Source organism: Lissotriton vulgaris, chromosome 6 (assembly GCF_964263255.1).
Source record: "Lissotriton vulgaris chromosome 6, aLisVul1.2, whole genome shotgun sequence".
Lineage (NCBI taxonomy): Eukaryota > Metazoa > Chordata > Amphibia > Caudata > Salamandridae > Lissotriton > Lissotriton vulgaris.
Genome location: NC_141694.1, coordinates 740,718,792 through 740,738,503, shown reverse-complemented (window position 1 = coordinate 740,738,503; position 19,712 = coordinate 740,718,792).

The window sequence follows — 19,712 nt, the reverse complement described above, 5'->3', positions numbered from 1 at the left end:
TGCCTACACACTAACTACATGGAGTACTAGGGTCAGCTATTGGCTTAAAAAAAATAAAAAACATTTAAATTACACAAACAGAAATTCCACAACAGATATTGCTATTGCATATTGATGACCATAATCCAATGCCAGCCATGATGTTTGTTTACAAACTTGAATAAAAATTTAAACACAGACCACAGAATTATGATTTTACCCATGGGTACCTCTCTATGTAGCCTGGATGAAATTTAAAAAGAAATACAAGTTGGGACCTCATAAAAGTACAGGCACCCATCAATAATTTAAATCCAGGAATGAATACTGTAGTTAAAAAATCTAAAATCAAACAAACACAAGTCTACAACATCATACTCACTCATACATTACTGAAACTTACTTGAAAAAGAGAATTCAAAATCCAAAAGTCCTCAATAAAATCCAAAAAAAAGCAGTAATGCAGCCAACACACACAGAAAGTGATCCTGCCAGCTCAAAATCCAAATGAAAGTGACCACTTCATGGACAAAGCACTGGGAGGAGCCTGGTGGACAGGAACAGGAAGTTGTAAACTCCAGAGCCCTTCCTCCTTAATATTCAAAAATAGAGTAGAAACAGAAAGAGGACTCCTTCCCCCCCAAAAATACAGCCAAAGGTACAACTTTTAGGGGTTTCTCACTTTTTTGCTAACCAAAATGGTAATTTATTATTATGGTTTAACTTTTAACATGCTCGCGAGTTATTCTGTGCAAGATTGCAGGTTCTGCGTGTTCGGCAACTCGATCTTACCCAAAAAAATCCTTGCGCGTCCTTATGGCGCTATCGCGCATCCAAATGACGTCATCGCGTTCGCAACAGTCGCACAGGAGGGTTTACAAACATGGTGGCACACGCGACCGGGAAAAAGCGAACGCAGAACCAAGGTAAGCCATTGCCGCGCACGCGATAATGTTATTCAGCGCGCGACAACTACGCTACGCACCGGATCGCGGAGTAATCGACAGCTACACGTACTCCGCGGAACGCGGAGTTGACGAAACTCCGCAAACTCCGCGAACGGAGCGTAGTTCTTCGCCCAGGGTTACTTAGTATCCAGCTTAACTATATAATGTGATTTGAGCTGGCGCAACATTTTCTTTCTATTGCCTCCCCGTTTGTTCTGTGCCACGGCATCTATTACAAAATACTGCAAACAGTAAGTTATTGCTGTGTATTGCTTTAAAGTGCCTGGCCACCGGGTAAGCTGGGTCAGAGTTCACTATCACACAAAGATGTTGTAAAATCCGCACATGCACTTGCAGAGTCCTGCTGCCCACGTAACACAAAGTACGTCAAACCCGCTTTTGCCGGTGCATATTATGTATGTATTGCCGTGTATCAGCAATTCACCGGCATATTACCCAAGCGCCATAGAGCTGCCCATTTTGTCAGTAAAAAGAGCACAAACTTATTACCATATATATGCACGTGCAACAACCGCATCAATGGATATGTTGATTGCCAATCTAGGTATAGATACATAATATATTATATACCATAAATCAAAAGGCTGATAATAAAAGAAAGAAAATAAAGCCGTGTATCGGCTTTTCACCACTCCTTGCCGGACTTGGGGCAAGAGAATTAATTCAACAATTTCATTCATAATCACATTTCAAAATTTTGAAACATCAAAACATCATTACTGATTTGAGGGGGAATCGTGACAGCAATTTTGTATCATTAGAGATCTTGTTCTTCACCACCTACATTGTATCAGATTCTTTCAACAGTATCAATTTTGACAGAGATCATCCTCAGGAAAGAGTTCATCATCATTACATTTCATATAACATGCCTTCCTCAGATCGTATATACATCTATTATCTCCCTAGATGGACAGTTAATTCTTCCCCACTATTAAGACCTAGTGGTTGTTTTGTCTGCATGTCTATAATATGCCGGTGAATTGCCGATACACGGCAATACATACATAATATGCACCGGCAAAAGTGGGTTTGACACGAAAATGATGTAATATCAATGTAAAATGTGTTATTTAACCTTCTCTAAGATGGCCGCCATGTTCCCATGCTCCTAAATGGTTGTCCGTTGTCAGTTACCTGTAAAATAATGTATATATTACGCTGCTAGATGGTCATGAATGTAAACATTGACGAAGGACTTCGTGTCCGAAACGCGTCTGTTACAAAAGTTTGTGGGCTGAAATCAAATCTTGCCGCTTACCCCTGGAGTGCGTTACACGTTTCTTGATGGAAATGTTCTGAGCTTGAAATTATATATATATATATATATATAAATATATATATATATATATATATATATATATATATATATATATATATATATATATATATATATATATGAAACTGAAAAAAAGCGGTCACTCCAGTAGGTGTGCAGTTCTTTATGTCTTTATCTTGCAGCTACTTCCAACCACTGAAATGTTTGAGCTTACAAAAGGCCTTTATCAAAGGGAGTGAGTCCCACCACCTTACAAAACGAATAACCAACAATTCATAAATATGAAAGATATACTATTGTTCTAATGGTTTCTACACATTGAAATTCCTGTATCTTCAAAATAAAAATATATATTCTATGAATCAATTTTAAAACAGTTAAAACAGTAATCACAAATATTGTAAAAGCAGAAAAGATTCCAAAAAATGTAGACTTGATAAAAAGGAGCTTACTAGTATCTACATGTAATTGGTTGAATATATAATTAATGCATTACTAATGTATAAAAATTGAATTCATCTTATCTCGGTGAAATCCACCAGCTCTAGTTACAGTTGAAGTCATCCATCAATCTGTCCAAAAACAATATTGTGAAAGTGAGACTCTTTTTGACTTGACGGAGGCAGCAACAATACTTAATGATTGTAAACAGTACTCAACACCAAACTATCAGGCCAGTGCCCATATCATCTCGAATATTTATATATCTGAGAGAACTTTCAACAGAGAATACATTAATTGGCAAGTATAAATAAAATATCACTTCACTTACAAATAAATTCATCCTTCTATTTTAAATATATTAACCACAAAATATTCTTTTCTTTTCCCTTTCTCGTCTTATACAAATATAACCTCATTAAAACCTCAAGGTGGCAGGTAGGAATATTCTGCCCCCTAGGCCTGGTGCTCAGTTCCGCCAGGGACTCAGCCAGGGCCAGAAGGCAGTTTTTGTAAAAACATTGTGGCAAAAATCACAATGGTTTCGCAAATTTATGGCAATTATTTCTTTTAAAAAAGGAGCAAGGCCTATCTCCCCGGTTGGCCAGGTCCCAGGGGCATAATGGTGTATTCTAAAAAAAATTGAGTGGGGCCTACGGGTCCCCCCTTCTAGGGCTCCTTTTAGTCCTAGGGAGCACTACCGCCGTGGGTGTTATTTAAATATGGGAGGGGAGTCATGTCAAACCCCTCCTTTTGGCTCATTGAGCCCCTGGGACCACCTCCTCCCGGGGCTAAATATATGATGCAGGGAGGCCGCACGGACCCCTGGCCCTGGGGCCCACCACCTCCTGAGGGCCAAATACATATTTAAAACTGGGAGGGGGGCCACCTGGGTGGTGGTGGTCCCTGGGGTCAGTCAGTACCTACTGAAAAAAGGGGGCTGCTCAGCCCCCTTCTGGAGCCATTAAGGGTCCTGCGGACTGCTACACCCTGCAGGGGTGGCTCCTGTTATGTCCCCAGGTACCAACCCTCAGGAGATAGCAGTTTGCTTTCAATTGGAGGGGGCTGTGACAACTCCAGCCAAGCCAGAGCAAACACTTACTCTGCTGTCGAACTGCTCCCACTTGCAAGGAGCAGAGTTTTCGTCAGTTTCCCTGCCTATTAAGCTGCTCCCTGCATTTGGGGGCAAGCCACAGGAGCATTAAGGCCCTACCTGTGGTTCCCATCACAGCACACTAGGTGCCCTGGGTGGGCCAGAGAACCTTGGTAAACATTGCTGGGTTCTGGGATATGGGACCCGGGTTGATATCAGCTTTGGAAGGGGGTGCACAGCCCCCTCCCCTATTGCACAAAAAGGCAAAACTGAGGATAGAAAAACAAGCTGGAAGGCCAAACAGAGGGCAGAAAAACAAGCAGAAAAAGGCAAAACTGAGGGCAGAAAAAACAAGCACAAAAGGCAAAAAAGAGCAGTAAATGGCAAAACCGAGGGCAGAAAAATGAGCAGTGAAAGCAAATTCAAGGGCAGGAGGATAAGCAGATAAGGCAATACAGAGGGCAGAAAAACAAGAAATGGCAAAATAGAAGGCAGAAAAACAAGAACAAAAAAGTGAAACAGAGGGCAGAAAAATGAGCAGAAAAGGCAAAACAGAGTAAGAAACAAGTAGAGGAGACACAAACAGAGGGCAGTAGATAGACAGGCAGCAGAGGGCAGCGCACTGCGGGCAAGCTGGGCAGTAGAACTATTGCAGGGAGGAGCTCACACGAGGACCTGCTTATTTTTTTACAGAAAAGATTTATATATATATAAACATAGCAGGTTCCACAGTTGGAGACCCACTTCTGCAAAGGACAAATTATCTTGACTTTCTGGGCTTGACAAAGGCAAAGCAAGTGTGTTTTCTCTGCAATTCCATATATAAATACAATTTGTAATGCTTTGTGGAGGTAAATGCATTGTTGATCTATTGGAGCGCAATGTGTAATGACTATGATGAGTGGGTTCTTTCTTGTCCTTACCTGGTGAGAGTAGAGTCTCCTTTTAAATGACAATGATTATAGAAATGTGCAAACTCACCTGAAGCTCTGCTGATTTGGCCCGTCCTGTTCACCTTAGTAGTTTGCAATGTTTTTCCCACCTTTTGCCAGGATGATGGAGAGCTTAGCAAAATGCCCCAGCTCATTTCCTGCCAATTTTGGAGATGAGTTCTTGATGCCAAGGAATATGAGGACAGCTCCACCAAATAAAAAAGTGCTTACTTCAAATAGTTAAGAGGAAGGACTTTTTTGTTTTCTCTATTGGAAGATTTATGTTATCACAAATTTCTGGACGCATGAGGATTACTCACTTTGCAAAAACGCACACAAGGTCACGGGTGACATTTCCTGGTACTCCATTATACAGCTGTAGAGTTGAATACATACTTGACATTTACCTAAGGAGGTAACACTTAGTCATTAACAAGCAGAAAGTACTGAACTTGGGTAGATATTTTGTGCACAACTGTGGACTCTTTTTTGATAAAGGCGCATTGTGCCCAGTCACTGACACGAACACTTATAAATCCACTCACATACTCGCACTGACACACCCACTGACAGACCTACTCAGACAATGATACACTAAATCACAGAACCACTCAGCTCACACACCCACTAACAGACCCACTCACACAACCACTCACAAACATACTTAGATGCTCTCACACACACTCAAAGACCCATTCTGACACTTATTCACCCACTCACAGACCCACTCAGATGCATACACCCACTCACAGTCCCAATCAGACACCCATGCAACCACTTACAGAACCACTCATACTCTCTCAGACCCACTCACAGATCTACTCAGAGGCTCACACATAGACCTATAGACCCACCTAGATACTCACACACCCACTCACAGACCCACTCACAGACTCACTCACCCACTCAGACACTCATGCACTCACTCACATATTGATTCACACACTCATGGAGACACTCGCAAACCCACTCTCGCACCTACTTACAGATCCACTCAGACACTCATACACCGACTCAGACATTCACGCATCAACTCTGAGACACACTCAGACACTCACACACCCAGTGAGACACTTATGCAGCCACTCCCAGACCCACTGAGACACCCATACGCCAAATCACACACCCATTGAGACACTCATGCAGTCACTCATAAGGCCACTGAAACACTCATGCAGTCACTCACACCTTCACTCATAAAGGTTACAGTTAGAAAATAAAATTGACAAACCTTAGAAATTCACTTAAAAAACAAAGGTTACAGGGACATTATAGTTAGAAAATAACAATACCAAAAATGTAGAAATTCACTAAAATGAAACAAAGGTTACAGGAATGGTATAGTTAGCAAATAGAATTTTAAAAACTTTAGAAATTCACTTAAAAAACTAGGGGCTACAGGGATGTTAGAGTTAGGCTGTATGAGTGAGTAGGTGGGTGTGTGAGTGGCTCTATGGATGAGTAAGTGGCTGTGCGAGTACTTGTATTGGTCTGTAAAGGGGTATGACTGAGTGTATTAGAGGTTGAATGGGCATGTGATTGGCTGTGTGAGTGGTTCTGTCAATTATGTCATCAGTGATATCATCATAGGTCATAAGCAGTGCACTTCTAAGGTGTTTTTAAATTTTATTTCCTAACTATAACGCCCCTGTAACCTTTTTTTAAGTGAATGTATATATATATATATATATATATATATATATATATATATATATATATATATATATATATATATATATATATATATATATATATATATATATATATATGTATATATGTGTGTGTGTGTGTGTATTTGTATATATGTTCAGAGGGAGGTGAGCGTGTCACTGAAAAAAACAAGGTTCCAGTGCAGTTATGGTTACAAAACAAAATTAAAAAAATACAGAAATTCACCAGTTTCAGTTAGGTAACTTCCCCTGACTCATTCCACGTCGTTAATTGCTTATAACCTTACATATGACATCATTTATGACATATTAAATGACATAATTCTTGACATCACCTTTCCATTGGCGTTGCCAGATTCTTAATATTGCTTCAAAGCATGTTCATTATTTATTAATTATTAAATAAATGTCTCCCTCACTTTAAAATTTGTTAAGTTTATTGATGGACTAATAGGTTTGAGGAATGAGGGGATTTTTTATGTGCCCCTGCGTCACTTATGTATCGCCGTTGCATCACTTTATGAGCCCCTGCGTCACTTATGTATCACTGTTGCATCACTTTCAATTTCAAATAATGCACCATGCTGCCCCATATTTATGAAGTGACGCATCTAGGCAGATGAGTCACTTTGTAAAACCTTGCGCTACATTATACCTGCGTCAGGTATAATATATGCAGGTTAGGCGTACCCCCACAAGAAAGGGTCGTAGGAGTGGCGCAGTGAAATCTAGAAGATTTCACTGCGCCACTTCTAGGAGAACAATGCGTCAATATCTTAAGCCTGCCTCACATGGGGCTTGCCCTATGCGAGTGAGAGGGACATTGCTTAGGTTGCGTCACGCTTCAACACAACTCAACCACTGACAACATACAACCCCCTGTAACACCCCCACACATAATAGGTCCTGATGAAAGCCAGTTTAGTAAGAAGACCTGGCTGAAACTAGTAGACCACACTGGACATGGGAGACCATAAGTCTACCCCCACACGTCCTAAGCCTTTGTTTTTAAACTCTGAATGGGGCCCACTAATAAAGTAAACTTTTGGGACCCCAGGACAGCATTTTAAACCTCACTCAACACACCAGCACAGAACACTCACGCTCCCAAACCCTCTCTGCAGTAACCTGGCATCGCAGCACACCTGAGGCAGACTCGGTGCCTCGGGTGAGGCCTTTGATGAAGCATGCCACCAACTAGGTTGGTGGGTGAGGGCCTTCATATCAAACCAATTGGTGTCCCCATGCAGACACATAGTACGCGTACACTATCCCAGTAGCTACTTCTTTTTTTTTTCATAAATCCCTAGGGGAAACGAACTAGCTATTCTAGTTAACCCTGGGCGGAGTTCGCGGAGTGGGGCTTCGCGGAGCTACGCGAAGTGGGCGAGAAACTACGCCCACCTCCGCACTCCGCGTAGCCCCACTCCGCAAAACCACTGGCCGGCAGCCCCGCAACCCGCCTCCCTCCCGCCCTCCCTAAATACTTTAAAATAAAAGAACGCAATAATTTTAAAAGCACTTACCTTGCCGCCGCTGGCCGCCGCGTTCCCCGGGGCTCGTTCTCTTCCGTCTTCCGTATTTTGTAGTAATGCGCATGCGCGGGCGGCCGCGCATGCGCATTTTCTCGTGAAAATGCGCATGCGCGGCCGTCCGCGCATGCGCATTACTGCAAAATACGGAAGACGGAAGAGAACGAGCCCCGGGGAACGCGGCGGCCAGCGGCGGCAAGGTAAGTGCTTTTAAAATTATTGCGTTCTTTTATTTTAAAGTATTTAGGGAGGGCGGGAGGGAGGCGGGTGGCGGCCAGCTACGCTCCGTCTGCGGAGCGTGCGTAGTGCCGCCTGGCTCCGCCAGCTCCGCAAAATGCGGAGTAGGCGGAACTACGCACACTCCGCAGACGGAGCGTAGCTGGCCGCCCACGGTTAATTCTAGTTCCTCTCTCTCTTCTTTGATTACAAAACTGACGTATCTGTCATTCCTTGCAATATGACGCATCCATCATGTCACAAGGAGGGCGCAATAAGAAGTATCTCAATGCTGCTTTCACGCAGCGATGCAACACTTCTCATAAATGAGGCCCTGAGTATTTTGCAACTGTATATTTGGGTCACACTCTCAAGTAACACTACAGGAGTACCCCTTCTCGTGCTCATAAATGCCTTTTCAATCTGCAGAATTACTGTTGATCTGTTGCATGATGAAAAGAAACATAACATATTGTGGAAGTATAATATGGCCCGGTTGATAAAAATCAAAACTACACCAGTGATAAATAAAGAATGGAAAACAGCCGTGTGAAACGCGCTCATCGATTTACCACTCGCAACAAATGTTTTTTTATTACATTTCAAAACAATATGACGTTTCAATCTTTTTTATTGCGCTCCTTCTAGAACTAACACTTTTTCTTAGCCTGATAAACAGTGATGCTGGAGTTCAAGAAGGAGTTAGCTCTCTCTAAATAAAACTAAATAAAACTGTTTTCATAAATCAAAGACTATTCGGGAACCTCTCCTTGCAGGATACTGCATGAATCAGAGGCTAAAAGCTCTTATGCGCATTTGATCAATTTTGGTTTGTCACCTGGGGAAAAGCTGTCAAATTGCCATTAAACTTAGTTTCACTCTGTAAAAAAAGTACAGAAAATTGCACTTCAAACCATTTAGAGATCTACTGAAATGGTTCCAAGTACTGTATCAGAACAAACAACGAAGCACAGCAGCTATTTTACTGTGGGGGCAGAACAAATTGAGTGAATGGCATAGCTTCTCAGAAAAATCTCCTGCTGAGTATACATGACAATATCATTAATGTGTTTTTTTATTAAAAAAAAAGAAAATACAGATATATATTGCGGGCTCGTTCGAATCATCTCAAATTGCACTCTTGTGCATTGGTTTTTCCACTCTGATACAGTCGTGCTTTGAATTATGCATGCGAATGCAGTGCTGTGCTAGTTGGTCATTAGAGTTTTAATGTAAATTTGGGCATCGGGGATTCCATCTTTTTTTGCAAGCAAAAATGTGCTGCCAAGTTACCTGCTCTGTGCATGTATATTGTGACACCAATCATCATTCGAATGTCTCCCTCGGCTTAAACAAATGAAAAGAAATATTCAGTGGAGCAGAATATAATTGTGCATAATTAAGTAATAGGCTAATATGTCTAAAAAGAGCATTTATAAATATACATTTTAACATGTATTGCTCCGATTTATAGCCAGCATTACAGAAATTATAGTTACACGAATTTATAAATATACATTTTAACATGTATTGCTCCGATTTATAGCCAGCATTACAGAAATTATAGTTACATGACACACCATGCAGTTGTTTTAATGTTATTTTTATTAAACATAAAGATACAGAATATATTGTGCCTTTTTCAATTAATGCTTTTGTAAAAAGATCACTAAATTCTGGTGGAAATTAAGGTAAGTTCTTTCATGACATAAAAAAGATACACTGCTGCAATCGTAGAGTTAAATGGGAGACAGAAGGGGGAGTTGCCGACTTCAGAAAGAGGAATGACCAAATGCAAGCTAGGGGAATGCAATACTGAAAAATGAAATTTGAGAAGTACTAGCATTTATTCAAAATCCGTATTCGAAATACTTAAAATTTGGATCATTATGCCAATAATACAACGTACCCCATGATGATTTCAATATGTGAGCATAACAGAATACAGCTTTCGTTCTACCAATAAGAGTCCACGATAAGGGAAATGGAAGATATGAAGGGTAAGATTTATGAACTGTGTGGTGCAGGACAGCGCAGTGAGTCACCTTGGTGAGCGGTGAGTCAGGAAAGGGCAGGAAGGCGCTTTGATTTGTGCTGCATTTCTTAACTCCATATTTTTGGAGCCACTCAAAGCCATGTAAAGTTGTTTTGTTTGGCTTCAAAAATATGGCTTACGGTTTGTGTCGCTCTTGCACCACGTTGCGTGGTACAAGAGGAACACAAACTGGGTCATAAATATGGGACATAGTTTTGCTCCAGGTGAAAAGACTTAATGGAGGCTCAGATGCAAATGGATCATTTTATTTGTAATGATAAATTGGGTCTCACATATTTGATGGATAAAACTGAACTGACCCTGACTCGTTCATGGATTACTATTCATGAATAGACTCTGGTCTATTACTCAATACTAATCCTAAAGCATGCTTGAATCAAAAAATTATTCTTCATGTTTTAGTGGCCAGTTAGAACATAGCATGGTCCTGATTCACAAAGGTAAATGTACACATTTATGTAAGTTTAAAACCAAAAAGCTCAGACAGTGGACCAACAGAAAGCACTTGTGGTACCAATCACAATCAACTATACTTCAATAATAGAAGTGTGGCTCAGGTACTGTCTGGCGTTCTCCTCCTGCCTTGAATATCGAAGTATAGTTGCCTGTTTCTGTGTACCTCTAAGGATGTGCAGGTCCTAATGTACCAGTATATTGTCCACCTAACAGTGGCTATCTTACCACATGCTTTATAGAATTATTTTTTACCCTTGGAAACCGGAAATTCATCATATACCGTTTGTTTATTCTTATTTTGGATCATCTACTTGCTCGGCGGATGAGCACTACGCAGTTGTGGGACTGCCACCTCTGTTAGAATATACCTACGTCTAAGGCTACTACTATATTCACCCTACCTACTGGTTTATTCAGACTTATGAATTCCCTGAAGAAGTCCTGTGCCTTAGGACGAAACGCGTTGGCTGTTGCTCTTTAAGAATGAAACAATAAAGAATACACTTTCTCACTTGGTGCCTTATTGAGCAATAACTATTTGCATGGATTTGATTATCACATAAGTGGTGCAGCTCTGATCTAGCTTTTCTCCATTTATGTAAGTTTAAGAGTTTTAAATATTCACAAAACTGCCTTTTAATAGTAAGTTTACAAATGTGGAGATTCTGCTATTGGGGTGAAAAATTCGGCACATAAAAAAAAATAGGGCTGTGAGGAATTCTCTGCATCGACTGAAGAATCTCAGCACTCATAAACTTAATTATTAAGAAGCAGTTTTGAACAGTAAGCAAAGGGGCCTATTATTCTATCTGCTGATTTTGGCAAGAAGGGAGATATGCATACGATGGATAGACATTTTGCCCCCCATCCTGTTGCATGGTTAAATGCCATAAATTGAACATGCAAACTTGACATCAAATGTAACCCACACAGATCAAACGAGTTTTGGAAAGATTACCGGTTGTAGTCAGCATATGGCATTAACGTCAAGTTTGACGATTTGGTTATGAAACTGGTTTAATGGTCCAATGTTTACAACATGCCATGGGCTTAATGAAGGTCGACCCCGTTCGCTCTTTATAAGACCAGTGTCAGGGTGGCCAGTAGTCTAAGTCTGCATGGACCATGGATGGATCAAGGGCGCACGTAAACGGTTCAAAATGCAGTAGCCATGGTGAAATGAGGACCCAATTATTATTATTTTTTTAAATGCAGTTTTGCAAATGCTTTAAACAAGTAAACTTATGGCAAAGGTGCACGTTTACTTTTCTGAATCAGACCCAAATACAGGGTTACATTAAAAAAAGTTTGCCCTGAAATGTTTAATGTTTTAAATATTTACGAAAAGAGAACATGTTGTGGATTAAGCAAAGATTTCTTAAGAGACAGCAGTCTATCAGAGAATGCACCGAGTTGGGCAGAGATACAGTTAGATTGTTTATTGCTTTAAAAATGTCACCAGGCATGGACCCGTCTACTCGCGGGGGCATGATTTGAGTTTGGAAGATAGGGTACTCTGTCACAAATGCGCCACCGTAGCCCATACACTACACCCTTGGGGGCATATTACCAAGCAATAGCGATAATTATCGCTATTGCTTGGTTAGAGACAAAAATTTACCGCTGAGCTGCGGCGATTTTTATCGCAAATAAACCTTGGTATTACCAAGGTTTATCGCAAATGCGATAAAAATCGGCCGCAATGCATGAATATTGCTGAAAAGTCAGCGATATTCATGCATTACCGAGCTAATGCTCTTAGCCGTGTTATCCACCTCCCATTGGATAACATGGCTAAGAACTGCTCAGGGCAGGTGTTAGCTTTTGGAGATATTCGCGCTTAGCGCGAATATCTCCAAAAGTTGGTAATAGGAGATAGCGATGTTAGCGACTGTTTCCAGTCGCTAACATCTTGGCAGGCCCACTTTGCATATCATTAGTGATAAATATCACTGACATGCAAAGTAGGGCCCAAGATGGTAGCTATCTCCTACTAGCTGTGGCTAACTGGTGTTAGCGACAGCTTGGTAATAGGGAGATCATTTTATCTCCGCTTTCTTGGCTTTTAAAGCCAAAAAAGCGGATATAAACCCCCTTGATAATATGCCCCTTGGTCTCTTCACTGTATTTATAGTAGGCCAGATTATCATCTCAGAGACGGGCAGACCACCATCTTCTGAATGCATTGCCTCCACTGGCTCCACTATCGCCAAGCTTTCACCAAAAGGCTGACAAAGTAGCGTCAGTCAGAATATGGATATGGGACTACCCACCATATTTATAGAGGATAATGTTATTTTTTAGCATCTGTTGCAAACCCAGTGGTATTGTACCACAAAAAAAAACTGACCCCCAGACCCTCAAAGAAAATTCCCAGGATGTTGGCATCATTACTTTTTTGTTTTCCATAAACAAGCTCCCGATCTGAGAGCTTGTTTTTGAAAAGCAAAATAGTTTGGTGAACCGTTGCTTGAAATACTGCTACAATGCACAAAGCTTGCAGTACCATTAAAGGAACTACAGTTGGGCCAGCGGTGATCTGTATATGGCAGGTAGTCCATGAAGATGCTGAATGTAACGTCCTCCACCACTCTGACAGATGGCCGACTGCCCACCAAACTTTAAATCAGGCCTTGGTTGCTAATGTCTTTGAGAGAAACCTACTAACAAGATTTAGAGCTGGAATGATGATTCAGCTACTATTCTTCCCATTAGAACATGTCTCTGTGCAACATTCACTTTAATCTTCTTATGATGATGTTTCTTTAGAAATTATGTTGCATTTATTTATTTTCTGTTGGCTTTATAATGGTCCCCGTATGAAATTTCTTATACCATCGTTTATACATGAACAAGTTACTAGTTGTATGGTGGATTATTTGCCTTTACAAATGGTGTTTTTATCATCTGTCTGTCTTAGTGTGGGCCATTGTTAGCTATGCATTTTGTTACCCTTACGCCTGCATCATTCACGTGTAAGTCAGATTTGCCGAAAAGTGTGTAAATTGAAATTGCATGTATGTCTGACTACCCACAATGTTATGACCCACAGATATTTTCATTCCAATGCCCTGAAAATGGTCACTATATTCCGCTGAAAAAGCGCAGGAGTTCGGAAAGACGCTGAAAACCTGGCACTTTAAGTTTAGGGTTTACCGGCCCGGTCCCTCTTCTCTGATGTCCTCCGCCTTAGCGCCGGGAAACCTCGTTCGAGGTAGCTGCGCACTCTATAATTTTATTATTATTATTATTATTAATATTATTATTATTATTATTATTATTATTATTATTATTATTATTATTATTATTATTATACACATACAAGGTGAACGTATCTCTACATAGGCTGTGTTATATCATACCACAATAACATTGTCAGACTCTGATGTGACTTAAATATTTTATGCCTAATATCTTTAACAAAAATATTGGCAAAAGGCAATTTATTCCCAATGGATTTATATTTGTGTAAGCATTACTTAGGATACAATGTTTATGTCAGACAACGTTTCTGCATTTGATATTCAGACATGCAACCTAAAGAGCAACATTCACAAAGCATTTTGTAATGAGTGAGGGGGCTATCCATTGGAAACGCAGGAATAAGCCAAGACTAATTGAAGAGTCACACCGATTCAGAGAAAAAGGCTGGTGAATCAGGAATGCTAAGTCTGTTTCGTCATGTTGCTGTTTTGATAACACATCTCTGTTTTAGAGATGTAGGGAGGCCATGTTTTCTATGTTTATGACTATTGAAATCTCTGTACATCATTTCCAAGATGCCTTAAATATACTAGAATGTGAGTACCTGTGTATTATAAATCTATAAACATGATATATTGGCATTGGGATTACATCATTGCATCTGTAATCAGGGTTGTGACTAAGTGCCTGATTATGACTTTAGTGGTCCTACGCAAAACAACAGTTGGTGGACAGAATGCAGAACAATGTCATACATTCACCCCAGTACAGAGATCTGGGCCTAAATCCTTTGCTCACCACACCACCCCAGTTCAGACATGGCCATATGCAAATCAGCCTTGACCCTGTGCCTCATGGGAACAGTCCAGCCCGAACTGCCAAGCCATGGATTCCCTGGACCGGAATCAAGCATCCTAGGACCTGTTTCTGGCTATCAGCCGTCTTCAGCCAGGATAGCTTGACTCCAGTGGCGTGGAGAGCACTGGACTCACGTCTGAGCATACCTGTCCCACTCGGGGTGACAAATGCAAAAACAACAGTTGATGGACAGAATGCAGAACAATGTCATACATTCACCCCAGTACAGAGATCTGGGCCTAAATCCATCGTTTTGTTGCTCACCAAACCACCCCAGTTCAGATATGGCCATATGCAAATCAGCCTTGACCCTGTGCCTCATGGGAACAGTCCAGCCCGAACTGCCAAGCCATGTCTTCCCTGAACCAGAATCAAGCATCCTAGGACCGGTTTCTGACAATCAGCCGTCTTCAGACAGGATAGCTTGACTCCAGTGGCGTGGAGAGCACGGGACTCATGTCTGAGCGTACCCGTCCCACTTGGGGTGACAAATGCAAATACAACAGTTGATGGACAGAATGCAGAACATCATCCCCTTTGGTATAGCTTTGTTCGCCCTGAGTTGGCAGGGTATGCCCAGACATGGGTCCCTTGCTCACTCTGCCACTGGATTCAAGATAGACTGGCTGATGAGGATTAGGAATCCGAAACCGGTCCCAGGATGCTTGTTTCCGGTCCAGATACGACATGGCTTATCAGTTCGGGCTGGACTGTTCCTATGAAGCACAAGGTCAGACAGATTTGCATATGGCCATATCTGAACTGGGGTGGTGGAGTGAGCTAAAGATTGATGATGGATTAAACCCAGATCAGTTGACTGGGGGTGAGTGTTTGATTTGCTCAAGCACTCCGTCCATCATCCCCTTTGGTATCGCTTTGGTGGTCCTACAACGTGTCATCCACCGTAGGACTGCCAAAGTTGTGGTGCGCCTGCCCACCAGATTAGTAATTAAATCCTGGGCTAAAGTGAGCGAAATTCCTGAAAATGGAAAAACTTTTTCACCTCCGATTTTCTCCAAACCACTTTTTTCCGGTATTAGACCTTCACAGCAATGCCCCCAGACTCGTCAACCCAGGTGGAAACAAGTTTAAAACCCGCAAACAGGCAAAAAACAGAACCGCAAAAAGTGAGACTTAGCAAATTTCTGGCCTACCTGGAATTCTGTCCAAATGCGCTCTGATGCTAGGCCCTAACTCCCCTTTTCCACCATGGGTTTTCTGAAACAAATGCAACCCACCCACAAAAACCCTGGAAGCCCCCCAAACAGCACCCCAAAGGCAGGCAAGTGAGCAAAATCGCAAAAACTTTTTCAACATGGATTTGGTCCAAAACACTCGATTCCGCTATTAGACCTTCCGAGCTATGCCCCCAGACCCCTGCAGCCACCCGCAAAAAAGCAGAACACCCCCAAACAGGCAAAAAGCAAAAATGGACCTACCTTCAATTCTGTCCAAATACGCTGTGCAGCTAGGACCTATATCCCCTTATCCACCATGGATATCCTGAAAAACGAATGCAATCAACATTAGACTGTGCCAGCAGTGCTCCCGGACCCCAAAACCCACCCACAAAAACCGGGAAGCCCCCCAAACAGCACCCCAAAGACAGGCAAGTGAGCAAAAGCTTTTTTACCATGGATTTGGTCCAAAACACTTGATTCCGTTATTAGACCTTCGTAGCTATGCCCCCAGATCCCTGCAGCCACCCGCAAAAAAGCAGAACACCCCCAAACAGGCAAAAAGCAAAAATGGGCCAACCTTTAATTCAGTCCAAATACGCTGTGCAGCTAGGCCCTAACTCCCCTTTTCCACCATGGATTTCCTGAAAAACAAATGCAATCAACATTAGACTGTGCCAGCAGTGCTCCCAGACCCCAAAACCCACCCACAATAACCTGGAAGCCCCCCAAACAGCACCCCAAAGAGCAAAAACATTTTCACCATGGATTTGGTCTAAAACACTTGATTCCGATATTAGACCTTCCGAGCTATGCCCCCAGACCCCTGCAACCACCCGCAAAAAAGCAGAACACCCCTAAACAGGCAAAAAGCAAAAATGCAATAACTCATACTTAGAACGTTTTCAGCCAACCAGTCAACATCTGTCCAAACGCGCTCTGCAGCTAGGCCCTAACTCCTCTTTCCCACCATGGATTTTCTTCAAATCACTTCCAATAAAAATTATGCTATCACAGCAGTGCTCAGAATGTGATATGGGGAGAATCATCTACCCACATAAATTTGCTCACGATATTCGTGGAAACACACTGGTTTCTTCACAAAATTCAATTTATTTGTTTCAAATTATAAACCTTCTTGAAAAATTCTTCACAGTCTTTGAATTCAATCATATATCCATAAACAGTCTGGCACACATAATGGTAGTCTTATGATGCAGTCTTCATGTAATTTACATCTTCCTATATACCCAATGCATTTCGGGTCAACAAACGAGGACGGGACAAACAGAAAGCAAAATCCAAGTTCGGATCACCGAACACAAGAGTAACATACGTCTAGCAAATATGAAATCTACCTTTGCTTGTCACTGGAAAGAAGCACGTCACCAGATAGCCCAATTAAAATTCATGATTTTTGGAGACTATTCTTCAGCGCAGAGACATGGATCCCGTAAAACAAAGACTGAGAGCAGAATATCACTGGATTAAAAAACGGAATTCTACTCATCCGAATGTGATGAATGATCGGATTGAATATTCTTGCTTTCTTTAATTTAGAGATCAGTGTAATTCGCTTGGTCTGAAGACATTTTCTGAGTCTTTTTCAAGCATAATGAATTTTCAGACTGTTGACCTCATCTAAAATTACCGTTATATTTTTCAGAATTGTCCTATATTTAGCATCACCACAGAATGTATAATCAATTCGTCTGTATATATTTGCTTTTCATCTTTTGATTTTAGGTTCCTTTTGATAGTTTGTTTGATGGTTTTTCATTCACACAACTTTATTGTTCTGAGCCATTCCTTTTCCGTGAAGCACCCACACTCCTATCACATGGTATTGATCTCACGTTCTCATTGGTTACTCCACTCCAATCAAATGACTTATTTTGACGAATCACAGTCACCGCGAGTTACACTTCCTGAATCCCTATCGAGACACAGTTTTGTCCATTTGCATGTAAGTTTTTCGCTAGCGAATGTAGTTTAATCTGTTTAACTTTGTGCACGCTTCACTTTTTTGCTTGTTTAAACCCGGCACAGCGTTTTGGCAAGCTTTGTGTCACTTGACGTAGTCTCGATACTAAAAGCGTTCATATCATTTGGTCACTTTAATTTCACATTGGTCTAGTAGTTTCACGTTCACCCTTTGAGGCACTCTTCTATCAGGCACTTATCGTTTACAGTTTCCTACACTTTCTGGGTTCTTTTTGAATCTCTGGTATGCATGTTCTATTTCACTATTTGCATGATTATTGAAAGTTACATTTGTTTCATTTATTGTGGAGTATCTGATTTAGTCCTGTTTAACCACGTTACAGACCCCTGATGAAGGGTCCTCGTTTGTTGACCCGAAATGCATGTGGTATATAAGAAGATGTAAAATACATGAAGACCTGTTCTAGTGGGGGTCGATAGGGCTACTAGGCAAGATCTAGAAAGAGATATAACCATGAACGAAATACAAATTGCTCTAGGGGAGCTAGCCTCGGGCAAGGCAGCAGGACCAGATAAAATTCCACTAGAACTGTATAAGATTCTGGGTGATACCATAACTCCCTTACTTCTCGATCTATTTATAGGAATACAGTTCAGTGGTATCCCCCCTAGGTCATGGTTGGAAACGAATATAGTGGTTTTTCCCCCAAAAAATAAACCTCCTAAACTACCCTCATCTTATCGCCCTATCTCACTGATAAATTCAGACTCGAAGTTATATTCAAAGATTTTGGCTAATCGGCTCAGGGGGACTATCGAGCAATGGTCTACCCGTGGCAGCATGGCTTCATCCCGGGTAAGGACACTACGGACCATACTAGACGTGTTATTGCCCTCTTTGATGCCGTGGCTGTCGCGGGGGGACGGATGTCGGTGGTCCTCCTGGATGCTGAGAAGGCCTTTGATCGGGTCTCATGGGCCTTTTTGTGGGCAGTCCTTGAACAAAATAATATGGGACCAAGATTTTTAAAATCTCTGAAAGCAATGTATTATTTACCAAAGGCCAGAGTTCTGGCGTTGGGTCAGGAGTCGAGCCTCTTTGATATATCCCGGGGGACTAGGCAGGGTTGCCCATGTTCCCCTATTCTCTTCGCACTTTATATAAACCCGCTTATCATAAAATTGCTAAATGCGGAGGCAGTTAGACCAATTACTCTCGGCCCATTTGACACCAAAATTCTAGCATATGCCGATGACGTGGCGGTTGTTACATCACACCCCAAGGAGGCAATAATTGAAATCGAACAAATTGCTTATGCATTTGGACAAGTTTTGGGGTATTCCTTAAATAGGGATAAAACGATGGTAATTTGCACTGAAAATACACAATTTATAGATACTAGGAGAGTAGAAAGTGCACTATACCTTGGAGTTCATATATCCTCCAAAATTGACGAGATTATCAAAATAAATGTTGACCCTTTTATACAAAAAATTACAACAGATCTAAACCGGATAGATAGCATGCATCTGTCAATTATCGGAAGAGGTAATTTCCTTAAGATGAACATACTTCCCCGGGCTCTCTATCTGTTCCGGGCGATTCCATTGCTGGTGGATGATAAGATCATTAAGACCCTTCAATCTCAGATGATGAAGTTCGTATGGGGGTATGGGAAGATAAGGAGATCTATCCGCTTTCTTTCTCTCCCAGTTACAAGAGGAGGCCTCGCAATTCCTAATTTGGAATTTTACATGCTGGCAGCGCTGCTTCAGCAGATGAAGCCTCTTTTCTATATGAAATCATTGGGAAGTTTAACAGGGGAGAATTATATTCCCTCAATATTTGAGTTGATTATCTGGGATAGGGCGAGAGGTCTCCTAGTAAGGCAACTCGAACCCTCAT